We start from the raw sequence: 12,894 nt of genomic DNA, 5'->3' as shown, positions 1-12,894 counted from the left end.
CCCATCTCACTCGCGAAGGCCTCAGCCTCAGTCTCGCCCATCTCGGCCTTGCCCATCTCGCCCGTGGCAGCCTTGGCCTCGCTCGTCTCCCCCGTGATGGCCTCGGTCTCTTCCTTGCGGCTTTTTTAGGTTTGGCAATCATCTCTTTTTTTATTTTTTTATTTTTTGGTATTGACTCAAATTCGTCTTTCCTCGCAGACGTAACCTAAGCTCCCTGGTCAGCACTGTTTCTTCTTCTTGGTCTCTACCCTTTGCTCATGGGTCTGGTATGTCCCCCTTGCTTTGTGTGTCACTATTATTCTTTGTGAACATCTTTGTAGTTTAGTCTTTTGAAGTCTTCTCTTGGATGTTTTGTTTGTGCATGTTGCAGAATGTTCTCAATGCAGCTTGGTGTTAGGGAGCTTCATCTAAGTAAGTCTTCTCTTCTCTTCTCATTGCTATGTCGAGTACCTCTTCTCGTAAGGGACATGACATTAACGGGGCTACATTAGGCCCATCCTCGTCCAAGTTGGATGTGGACACCCTTCCCCCCTTGCCTTCCCCTAGGCTTATACTTAGTGACGACAGGGAGGGAGCCACTAGCCTTGTCCATTCTGATGAGAGCCCAGATTTGGATGGTCATTCTGATGGAAACGATTCCGGGGTATCTACCCCTGCTATGGATACTACCAGTGGGATTGGACAATACCATAGTTCTTTGACCTCTTCTGATTTGGCGACCTTACGTTAGTTGTATCACATCCCCCTCCCTCCGAGATCGTCTTCTGCGTCGCTGGGGATGGTGATCTAGCCTTCTCCCATCGAGTCGATGAGATCTGTCTATATGAGATTTCTCTCACCAACGGTCTTCGCTTCCCTATTCTCAAGTTTGTTGAATTAGTACTAGACCACTGGCATCTCACTCTTGGGCAGTTATTACCCAATTTAAGGAGGGTCATCTTGGATTTCTTTGTGCTCTTTGCTTGACTGGGTCGCGCCGCTATTGTTCCCCTATTTTCATAATTTTATGCATTGAGGAGAGGAGATGGGTGGAGCCATTTTAATTGTCGTATCCTTAAGGGCTCCTTTGCTAGTTTTGATTTCTTCAAGAAGATGCCCAATTCGGTTAAACATTGGAGGGACCAATTTTTCTTTGCTTCGATCCCTCAATGCCTATTATGGACCCATTGGGAGGTGATCGACTTACAGAGTCTGAATCGCTCCCTTGATTTGAATGACTTTGAGAGTGAGTCTCTCTGCTTGTACCTGAAAGGCAATAGGTTTAATGTTCGAAAATTGGAGTCGGAAGCCTTTCTATTCCTTTAAAAGTTAAGTCCTGGTAAGTTCCTGGTCTGGTCTTTTATTCGCCTTGTCTATACCTTGTTTTTCCTTTTGTTTGTCATGATGCTGACTTTTTTTTTTCTATGTCATGTTGCCAGTGAATCTTCGACCCAACCCTAATCACTTTCACGCCAATGCCGCGAAGAAGAAGGCGGCTCCTCAGGCTTCATGTCCTCGTAAGGATGCCTCCTCTATTCCTGCTATGACGGGTCGTGCGGACATGGCTACCCTCCCAACCTCCATGCCTAGTGTGATCCTGATTGTGGGTGCGAAAAGGAAGGGTGGTCCTAGCTCTCAGGGTGGAGAGAAGGGTTCTGTCATCTTAAAGCTTCGTCGGCCTGCTCCCACTGTCACTCCCCCTTTGCTATTTCTAGCGCTACCTCTCTCTCTTCTTCCAGGGGCAAGGATGTTGTCTTTTCTGTCGGTGCCAGCGAGGATCTACCTCTGCCTCCCCCCTTGGTCCTTCCTTGGGATATTTGTGACGGTGATTCTATAATGATGAGTCTAGACATTGCTCGAGAGTGGGTGGACAAGGGTCGGCTTCCTTTTGATCGCGATCTCTTACAAGGTGTTTCTGACTCGGAACTGCTGAAGCCTCTCTATGGAGATATGGCCTCTGTGAGTCTGCATTTCATCATCTTGCCCTTATGTTCTCATGTATTTGGGGTTTACTGACTTTGTCTTGTGTGCAGGTTTTTTATCGCACCGTAGAAGCGGTGTTACGCTGCGAGAGACATGCCTTTTAGAATGTTCTGTATACTCAGCATGTGTGGGGTCTGGAGAGGGAAGTCTTGGAGCGAAAAGCTGCTTGCGAGGAGGGTGCCACCCGAGAGAGGAAGATGGCCGAGGAGATTCGTGTACTGACTACTGACTACTGACTTCTTAGAAGGCCACCTTGGAGACCAGGACTTTATACTTATCTGCTAGGGTCCGAGCACTCGAGGATGAGCTTTGTGCCGTGAAGCAAAAGCATAAGGTTAATATTCTTCATGTCTACGAGCTGGTGGCTGAGTTTCAGGAATCCGGAGCTTGTGAGGATATGTTCTACGAGTACAATGATGAGGTTTACGCTATGGGTGTCAACGACACTATGAGTTTCATCCCTGAGAGGGATCCTGGTTATAACTTCTCCGAATCTTGAGCTACGGACATTGATGAGGCAACAGTAGCTGTAGTTCCTCTAGAGGAGGGTGTCGAGGTGGCCCAATCTCTTAGTGCAGTTCCTCCTCCATCTTTGAGATCTCCCTTTCCTTCCACTTCGAGGGTACCATCTCCAGATCATGATATTGCCACTACTTCTCCTCCTGAGCCTGGAGGTTGACTTCTCTTCATCCTATCATACTTACTTTTTATTTCGTGCTTTATTTTAAACTTGATGCATGGACGTGTAGTTACTTTTAGAACTTCAACGTTATCCTTGCCTTGAATCTTTGTGTTTGAGTCTTGCTTCTTTTCAGTGTTATCCTTGTCTTGTGGCCTGTTGGCCTTGGTGGCATGAGAGCCTCGTGGCCAACGGGCTTTGGTGGCATCAAGCCTTGTGGCCTACATGCCTTGTTTGGCATAAGTGCCTCATGTCCTACAGGCCTTGGTGGCAGGGAGCCTCGTGGCCTACAGGCCTTAGTTGGCATGAATGCCTTGTGGCCTATAGGTCTTTGTGGCATAGGACCTCGTGGCCGACAGGCCCTGGTGGGATAGAACCTCATGGCCTACAGGCCTTAGTTGGCATGAACGCCTTGTGACCTACAGGTCTTGGTGGTATAGAGCCTCGTGGCCGACAAGCCTTGGTTGACATAAAGCCTTGTGGCCGAAGGCCTTGGTGTTTGTACAAATTTGATCAGCAATGCAGAAGTACAGCTAAGAACTTTTATTACTTCAAAATCTTCAATCTTTGAAAAACTTCAAAAAAATTTGAAACATGGAAATAAACTAAACTACACTCAAATGACTGTGGTTGATCATTCACTGGTAGAACTTCTTCAAATGCTCAGAGTTCTATGGTTGATCTATCTTCTTACCCCTCAGAGTTTTCAAGCAATATATCCCTGGTCATATCTGCTTGGAAATTATGTAGGGCCCTTCCCAGTTTGTCGATAATTTTCCTTTCTTCCTTGGTTCTGATGCTCGAGCCCTTCTCAGTATTAGGTCACCCTGGCCGAATAGCCTCTCTTTTACTTTTGAATTGTAGTATCTGGTCGTTCGCTATTGGTATGCTACGTTCCTGAGTAACGCCTTTTCGCGAACCTCGTCCAAGAAGTCTAAATTTGCTCAAAGTCCATCATCGTATGTTCGTTCGTTGAAGTGTAAGACCCTATGTGACAAGGCCAAGACTTCAATTGATGTCAAACCTTCGGTTTCGTATGCTAGTCGAAATGGGCTTTCTCCCATGGGAATCCTCACCATTGTTCGATATGCCCACAGAACACTTGAAAGTTCTTCCACCCATCTCCCTTTTGCTTCATCTAGTCTCTTTTTGATCCCCTCGAGCAGTGTTCTATTTGTTACCTCTACTTGGCCATTGGACTGTAGGTAAGCTATGGAGACGGGTCAAAAGTCGATGTGGTACGTTTGACAGAAGGTCTTGAATATGGGATTGTTGAATTGTGTCCTATTATCTGTGACAAGATTCCTTGGTACCCCAAACAGGTAGATCACTTTATAGTGAACAAATTTTTCAATCTCTTTCTCCGTTATCTTCATCAATGACTCAGTTTCGACCCACTTGGTGAAATAGTCAATTGCCACCACCAAGTGTTTTCTATTCTCGGATGCTGGCTTGAAGTCTCCAAGAATGTCCATCCCCCACATGGCGAATGGTATAGGACTAAGGATGGAAGTCAATTGTGTTGTTGGCTGATGAGGTATCGGGGTGAATAGCTGACATTTCTCATAGGCCTTAACATAGTTTATGGCCTCTTCTTGCATCTTTGGCCAATAAAATCCTTAACATAGGGTTTTATAAGCTCGGTTTCACCCTGCCATGTGGCTTCTACATATTCCTTCATGCACTTCTGCTTAAACGCACTTAGCTCCCTCAGGTCCTAGGCACCTAAGTAGCGGTGCCGTGACCGCTCTCTTGTATAGCACTCCATCAATCATTGTATACTTGGCTGCCTAGATTTTCACTTTTCTAACTTCGAGCTTGTCCTTGAAAATACATCATTCTATATATAGTTGATGATGGGGTCCATCTAGCTTGGCCCTTCTTCGATCTCATTTACTTGTTTCTTCTTGTATGTTGGTTCAAAAAGTTCTTTGATGTATACCGTGCTGGCTAAGTTTTGGAATTTACTATTTGCTAGTCTTGATAAAGCATTTGCTATAACGTTCTCGCTCTGCGGGACTCGAACCATCACAAACTCAGCCACTAAATCATGAGCCAGCGTCAAGTAGGATGCCGTTCATCCTTTGCCTCGTACTCTCTATTTACTTGGTTTACCACGAGTTGGGAATCACTTCGGACGATTAGGTGGTTGATCTGGATTGCTATTATGACTCATAGTTCAACAAGCAATGCCTCGTATTCTACCTCTTTGTTTGAGGCTTGGAAAGTAAACCAAAGTGCATATTGAATCCGAAAACCTTCAGGGCTGGTGATCATGAACCCAGCCCCGCTCCCTGCCGCATTACTCCATCCATCCATAAACATCTCCCACAATCCTTGATCATACTCCACATGTCCCACCTCTTTTGGCTCGGTCTCTGAGAAAGTGCATTCAACTATAAAGTCTGCCAGTGTTTGACTCTTGATTATCGTTCGAGGTTGGAACTTGATGTCATACTCGCTTAACTCCACCGCCTAGGTGATCAATCGCCCCGATATGTCCGATTTGTGTAGCACCTTCTTCAACGGTAGGTCTGTGAGTACTATGATTGTATGGGCTTAGAAGTATAGCCTTAGCTTCCTTTCCATGATCACGAGTGCATAGGCTATCTTCTTGATCTTGGTGTACCTGGTCTCTGCATTGATCAACACGTGGCTGACGTAGTAGATGGGCTTCTACTGCTTGCCTTCCTCCTTCAGTAACACCGCACTTACCACTGCTGGGGTTGCTACCAAGTAGAATTGCAATTCTTCATTAGCTTCTAGTCACCCTAGCAATGGTAGACTAACCAGGTACTTTTTTAACTCCTCAAAGGCTCTCTGGTATTCTTCCGTCCATGTGACATCTTTAGGACTTCTCCGATTCTTCAATGTTTTGAAGAATCTGCGAAAGTACTTATAGATCAAGGCTTAAGCCTTGAAAACCACAAAGTGGCTGCACCCTTGAGGGATGCCAGGAATGCTCGGTATGAGACAACGTCTGATCCCCCGTATAGGGTCATCATCCCATTGAAGTGGTTGGTGTGATCATTGGGGTCTGTGGTACCGCTGTAAAGTTCAAAGGTAGGTAGCCTAAACTGGGAGGGGAGAGATGCACTCATGATTTCTACTGAGAATGGTTGTTAGCCTGGTATGGAGTGTGCTTCACCCTTTATCTGCTTCTTCAATCTTTCCAACTTCTCGTCCAACTCTTGGAGTCTTTTATCTAACTCTTCATCATGTGACCGTCCATCATGCCTGTTCGCTCACTCACTGCAAACCCATTCTCGACCCCTTCTTGATGTTTCTTCCCCTGGTGAGTTTTGATGTGATGGTGAGAGGTTACGACATGACGAGCCTTAATGAGAACATGAGGGACTCTCTTCCCGACGCGTCCAACTTGGCCTTGGTGTACGACTTCCTCCTAACCGCCCCTAGAATACCGATCTTCTGATTGAACCATCCTGATTAGGTTCCACCGATCTATGCGTCTGGGATGCCCCACGTTTCGATTAGATCAGCAGATCCACAGTTCTCAAGGGATGATGTGAAGGATTTCCTTGCGGATGGGCCAAACCTGTGCGTCTCGCGGGTCTCTCCGATCTTTCACCTCCAGGGAGTGACCTCCTAGGGTTTTGCTCCTGCCGAGGGATTGGTTCTATCCTCAGCAGTCTCAGATAATCCCAAAAAAGGTTTTGGTCCTGGAGAATCTATCTCTGCAAGTCATTAATCTGACCCACTGTTGCTGGTGCGTTTGGATCAGCTATTGCTTCCCTGGGTATTTCTTCATCAAGATTTATCTCTCCTGTGTTGACGTACACATTCTCCGGGTTTTCCATCTCTTGAAGTCCTTGATGATCGGTTCTCTAATGAGAGCTCTTTGGTGGTGGTGTCTCGTTTCTCTCCCTTAGAGCATTGGTAGAGGGAGCGGCCTTCTTACGTGGTGCCATTGAGTACTTGAGGAAGTGAGCTAGTAAAAATGTTGGTTAGCGTCTTTCCCACAGACGGTGCCAATCTGTTGCGCTAGGAAATCATCAATTGGTCCTTCTGGTAGTGACAAAGGAGAACCGGTGTGGTTCCAGCCTAGGACTCTCCAATGCCTTAGTTAGATCTCTCTTAGCAATAGATGAATTACTGGAATTCAAGATGAGTAATGGGGTAGAATACCTAAGTATTTATAGTTGAGTATGGCAGTGTGGAGAGTCTCAATCGATGATAAGTCTTCTTCGTGGAAGAGTCTATCACGTAGTAAAGTGCCTCCTCGTGAGACGTAGAGTCCTAATAGAGAAGAGGTTCCCTAAGCATGTTCTTCACGTATTGAGTTTGGCTAGACTTATATCTCTTTGGGATAATCCCCCTTGGTATATATCTATGTTGCGATCTTTTAGTGATAGGATAACGTAGACCTCGGTGATGAAGTCATGGTTAGACCTTGTTGGCTTGCATGGACAACTTAGTCTTTGGATGACTTCTTGGGTCTATTTCTCTTGGATTGCTGAATAGGTTTTGTCATGGCCCGGCTTGGATCAACCTCTTTTTTGGGATAGGACATGTGGCCTCTCAGGTCTGGCATGTGTATTTTTGGTTTATCACCAATATTTCCGTTCATCCACACAAAGCAACACCAACTTGTTCCCCATCAGGATCCAAGAAAACCAAGCTTATTCATATCAGCATCCCCTCTTTGTCCAAAACTGTCAACCATTAGTTGGGCAATCGAAGCGTATCTTTAGATTGGAACTTCTTCACTCCATGAAGCAGCCAAAAATTGTCTCTGCATCAAATTTTTAACAAAGAAATCAAATTGTTTACAAAAGAAAAAAAAAACAAAGAAATCAAATTAAGGTTGGTGGAAGTCTTAGGTTGGTTCATGATGCAAACCCTTACCTGAAAATTTAAGGCCAGCAAGACTTCTGGACAAGTGGGCCAAGTCCGCTACAAAAAGAGTAGAACAAACCTAGCCCAGTCTATGGGATTGAAATATCCACTGTTGGCTGAAGTTCCTTTATTAAGTATCCATGGGACTGAAATATCGAAGTCAGGTTAGCCATGGGGATAATGTCTGGTCTCTAGTGGATTAAAGATTTTTTATTCTGCAGAGTAATTCCCGTTTGGTAGTAAATTGGAAGGAAAATGAGGAAAATGAGAAGATGAAAATGTAGAGAATTTAAGGAAACAACAGTTTACTAAATCTCAATCCAAACCGTGTATGTTTAAGTGTTTAACTGAGATCTAAGATTTTGTTTTCAACCCAATAGTACTGTCAATAACAGAATATAATAACAAATAAGGAAGAAAGAAATGAGAATGAGGATGCAAAAGTGAAGCAACAGACACATAGAGAGAGAGAGAGAGAGAGAGAGAGAGAGAGAAAAGAAAGAGGAGTGAGAGAGAGGGCCGAACCTGACTTTCGCTGAGTCCTCCGGCAAGGCAAAAAGTGAGACGAAGAGGTTGCAGAGGTTCTTCAAGGGCAAGGTGAGAGTCTCAAACCTGGAGAGGCCTTACGAGGTTGCAGATCCAGAGAGGAGGGAGAGTGATCCGATTTTGAAGTGGTTTTGAACTCCGGCAGGCTCGAAAAGGAATGCGCACATAGGTTGCAGATCTAGAGAGGAGAGAGGAATGGTCTGATTTTGAACTTCGACAGGCTATTGTCCCTCTTGCATGTAGGTTGCAGAGGTAAAGAAGAGAGAGAATCAAGATGAGTGAGAGAATAGCGGGAAAGAAAAGAGTAAAGTCAATGAAAAGTTGTTTTTGGGAAAAGCAAAAAGTAAATTTAAAACTGATCGTAGGATTAATTTTTGGTTACGTGGCGATCATCGGGAGAGGAATTGGAGGAATTGGAGGGTCTCAGAATTGGAGGAGATAAAAATCCTACCTATTGGTGTGTGTCCACAGGCATAAACCCTTTTTGGGAATAATTTTAAGAATATTGTGGGTATACTAGTCTTTTTCATTGTTGGGGGGATTGGATTAGGGTTGATATTTATTATAAATTCATGGTTAGAGTCCCTACATTCTCTTAGTCACCTTTATTCCTCTCACAAGAAAGAGAGACGAAGTGGAAGGAGAAGGCTGTAGAAAATCCAAACTGAGGGAAGCTCTATTAAAAGGAGATTGCTATCATCAAACAAGAAGACTATTGTTCGAGGATGATCAAGCTTTGAAGCTTTCCTTATTACTGTTCTTCCCCAACATATATAGATGCAAGGTACACTTTATTTTTTCCGTTCTCTTTTCAATCATGTTCTAGTTCACTGTATGAAAATGAGTTAGGGTTTTACTGTTGCATCAGAAATCCTGCCAGAGCGAGTTCTTCCTGCAAGACAGAAATTAGCAGGGAGTACCGGGCGTCGCCGGTGATCTCACTCTGCTGCTTAAGTTAGATCTCTGAGCAATAGTCAATTCAATGAGTGTTCAGATGGATTAGACGTGTGTTACCTCCCTTATTTAAGGTGCTGGAGAGTTCGAGTTGTGCCTGAATTAGAAAGCTGGAATCCCGGAGTGGAGTGAGACCATTGGAGAATGTAATTCGGAGATAATGTTTATCCGTCGCTTCCCACGCGCCTGATTAGGCATGATGTGGGCGAAAGTCTCGGATCCTGTTGGTCCATGATAGACTCATAGTGGCTTATGTAAGCCGCAAGGGTTATCCCCTTCTTTCTTGGTGTTATTCCAAAATGACGAGTTATGCGCTTGCAGCGCAAGGCGGGGTGCGCGTGCTTGTGATCGACGTGCTCGTGGCCCAGACCTGGCTTCACGACCTCCATAACTCGTTCTTATCAAGCCCATTTCCGTATCCCAACATGAGCCCCCCACTCCACTGAATGTGGGCGCTCAGGGGGGTCAAGTTCATTTCGCTTTATGACAATTACTCTGGCCCACGTGCCTCGACAATTAGGCGGCTGAGTGTGATTTGTCGCTCCAGCGGTTCTTTGACACGTGTTTGAAACCCTAGAGATGTCTCGATTAGAGGCAATGCTTGACGTTCCTTCTTTGTTCAGACACGTGCCCACGGCTGTTGCCTCTGATCCTCCAACCTAAAATTGAGAATCCTAATGTTTTTCCCCTTTTCTCCTTTTTCTTCTTTTTTTCCTTTTTTTTTTTTTTTTTTTTTTTTTTTTTTTTTTGACATGTAAATATTCAGCTTGCCATCAATGAAACATATTTTCTCTAAGTGTTGGAGCATGTACTTTTCTCTGTTCTTCGCATTTCTTACACGAGCCAGCTGTCCTCCTAGGTCGTACTCCCCTTATCGCCTCCTTGGGCCAGGTTTTCCTGCCTAACCCTTTGAAATTGACTTCCTTGCAATGCTTCATCTTTTTTTTTTTTATGACGTAAGCGTTATTATGACGCTGCACCTTTCCCAAATATTCTCTACGAATCTTCCAAGTAAGCCTTTATTGTCTTTCCTTTTCGATTGACCTTTGATTTCTCTTACCATTTATGAGAGTCGGCTTGTGAATTGCATTCTCGATAAGGACGCTCTTTGAGTTTCTTGGAGATACCTCAAGCTAATGGGGGCTGGACATGTGTCTTGGTGAATATGGGAACCGAATCGTTACCCCTGCATTCGCGCCGCTCTTAACTTCTTTGAGAGGCATGAAGCCAGTAGAATCTGGCCATGTGATCTATGACGTGATACATTATTTACGTGGCTTTCGACCTCGAACCATCATTCTTGTGCACCCGTATCTTTTCCAACGTCTACCGGGAGTGTGAGCTAATGGGCCTAGACCACGTGGCTCAAGGCTTAATTCATCTCCCGAGTGGTTTGGGCCTCCGAACCGTCGCCCTTTCTCTTTAAATAGGGACTGAGTCTTTCAACCTCTGCATCGTCCACAGAATTATGGTTTCTTCTGCTATCTTACTGCTTTTCTCTCGCTCTTGGGGTTTAGGTTCCCTTCACCATGCATGGCTTCGCCCTTTTTTTAGACACAGAGGTTCCAAATTCAGGGAGGTTGACCGTCTCACCAGTGTTGTTTTCGGCTTCAATCTTCTATCGACATTGGCCCTCGCAGCTTCAATCCTCGATCGACATGCCATGTCCTTCGGGTGATTAGCCGTGGGGCATCCCCTTTGTGTTTCCTTCCATTCCAACTCATTGGAGTGGCAAGGTTACATCAAAGGGGTGGAGAATCTTGAGGAGACCGCTCCCTGCCCTATTCCACTATTAACGTATTTGGCAGGTTGCAATGTGGAACTATCAGGTGCGCCGGAGGACCTAAGGCCGTAGCCCACTCCTATTCTTCTAGGTCTTCACTCCTGGTGGAGGTAGAGGGGTGATGACTGAGCTTCTTGGGTCCCAGAGCATCTGTATGGTGAATCCCATTTGACCCGGCGGTCTGCTCATGATTCTCGGGGTCGCTCAGCGGCAGAAGCTTTGATGAGCTCAGTATCGATCTATCCGATGCTGTTGTTATGCTACTCCCGTCTCACACTTGGCAGCCCCTGGTGCTTGTGCTTCATCAGCCTTCTTTTGTTTGTGCTCCAAGATGGTCTCCCTTGGACTCACGTCGCTGATGAGCTTTAGTTTGCCACGTTTTCTCCTTGTAAGGAGATGTATCTGGATCATAAACGATCTCTGTAACTGTTCTTGTATATCTCGATCGTTCTATGTACCTGTACTTTACGAAAACATTAATAAAATATTCTTTTATTTTTAACTTGCTTTTTCCCTTTCTTTGCATGAGCTATCATTTAGCAAGAACTTTTTTGCTAGCTTCGAGAATTAAGACTTCTGTATTGCTAGCTCTTGGGTGCCCGTATAACGACCTAGGACTTGGTGCTGTATAACGACCTAGGCCGTGGTGCTATCCTTGCGAGCTGGACTTTCTTGCTGACCAAATAGATCAGTCTTTCGTGCTAACTATGCGAGCTAGACTTTCGTGCTGACCAATGAGATCAGTCTTTCATGCTAACTCAATGAGCTAGACTTTCGTGCTGACCAATGAGATCAGTCTTTCATGCTAACTCTGCGAGCTAGACTTTCGTGCTAACCAATGAGATCACTCTTCATGCTAACTGTGTGAGCTAGACTTTCGTGCTGACCAATGAGATCAGTCTTTCATGCTAACTCTGTGAGCTAGACTTTTCTTACAAAATTTTCACGAAGCGCGAACTGATATTTCATTAATCAAAGTAATTGTCTACAACGACCACTTACTGGTAAAAAATTTTCAGGTTTTCTGAATTCTAGGGTCATGGTATCTTGTTGGCCCCTGGGGTCTTCAAGCGATAGGTCCCAGGCCTTATTTGCTTGGAGACCACATATGGTCCTTCCCAGTTTGCTTCCAACTTGCCCTGCTGTTGTGGTTTGGAGGCACTTACTTTTCGCAACACTAAGTCGCCAGCTCGGAATGTCCTTTCTTTGACCTTGGAATTGTAGTAGCGGGCCGTTCTCTGCTTGTAAGCCACGTTCCTCATCAATGCGTCCTCTCTGACTTCATCTAGGAATTCCAAGTTGGCTCTCAGCCCATCCTGGTATGTTCTTTTGTTAAAGTTTAGACTTCTCAATGATCCTACTACAACTTCAATCGGAGCTAGTGCTTCTGTCCCATAGGTAAGCCGGAACGGGCTCTCCCCCGTGGGTGTTCGAACGGTCATTCGATATGACCATAGTACATTGGGGAGCTCGTCTACCCACCTTCCTTTTGCTTCAGTTAGCCTTCTTTTTACTCCTGCGAGCAGGTTACGGTTGGAAATTTTTGCTTGACCATTTGCCTGGGGATATGCAACTGAGGTCGTTCGGTGCTCGATGCCATATTGGGCACAGAACGCTCCAAACTATGGGTTGTCAAACTGCTTCCCATTGTTTGTCACCAGTATCTTTGGTAGGCCGAATCTATAGATAATTCTATCTCTAAAGAATTTTTCCATCTGTTTCCACGAAATCTTTGCTAACGGCTCTGCCTCTACCCATTTGGTGAAGTAATCTACGGAGACCACGAGATATTTTCTTCCCCCTGAGGCCAGAGTGAAGTTGCCCAGTACATCCATCCCCCACATGGCGAAGGGAATTGGACTAAGTATGGAAGTTAGTACTGTGGTGGGTTGTCGTGGTATGTCCGTGAACTTTTGGCATGGCTCGCATCTTCTTATGTACTGAATCGCCTCCTTTTGCATGTTGGGCCAGTAGAGCCCTGCTCTCAGTATTTTGTAAGCCAGATGCCTTCCCCCCATATGACTGCCACATATGCCTTGATGCACTTCGGCCAGGGCGTTCAAAGCATGTGTGGGGGTCAGACATTTCAGCAACGGACCAAAAACTGACCTTT

This window comes from Telopea speciosissima, chromosome 10, assembly GCF_018873765.1.
Source record: "Telopea speciosissima isolate NSW1024214 ecotype Mountain lineage chromosome 10, Tspe_v1, whole genome shotgun sequence".
Lineage (NCBI taxonomy): Eukaryota > Viridiplantae > Streptophyta > Magnoliopsida > Proteales > Proteaceae > Telopea > Telopea speciosissima.
This window is presented reverse-complemented; position numbering follows the sequence as displayed.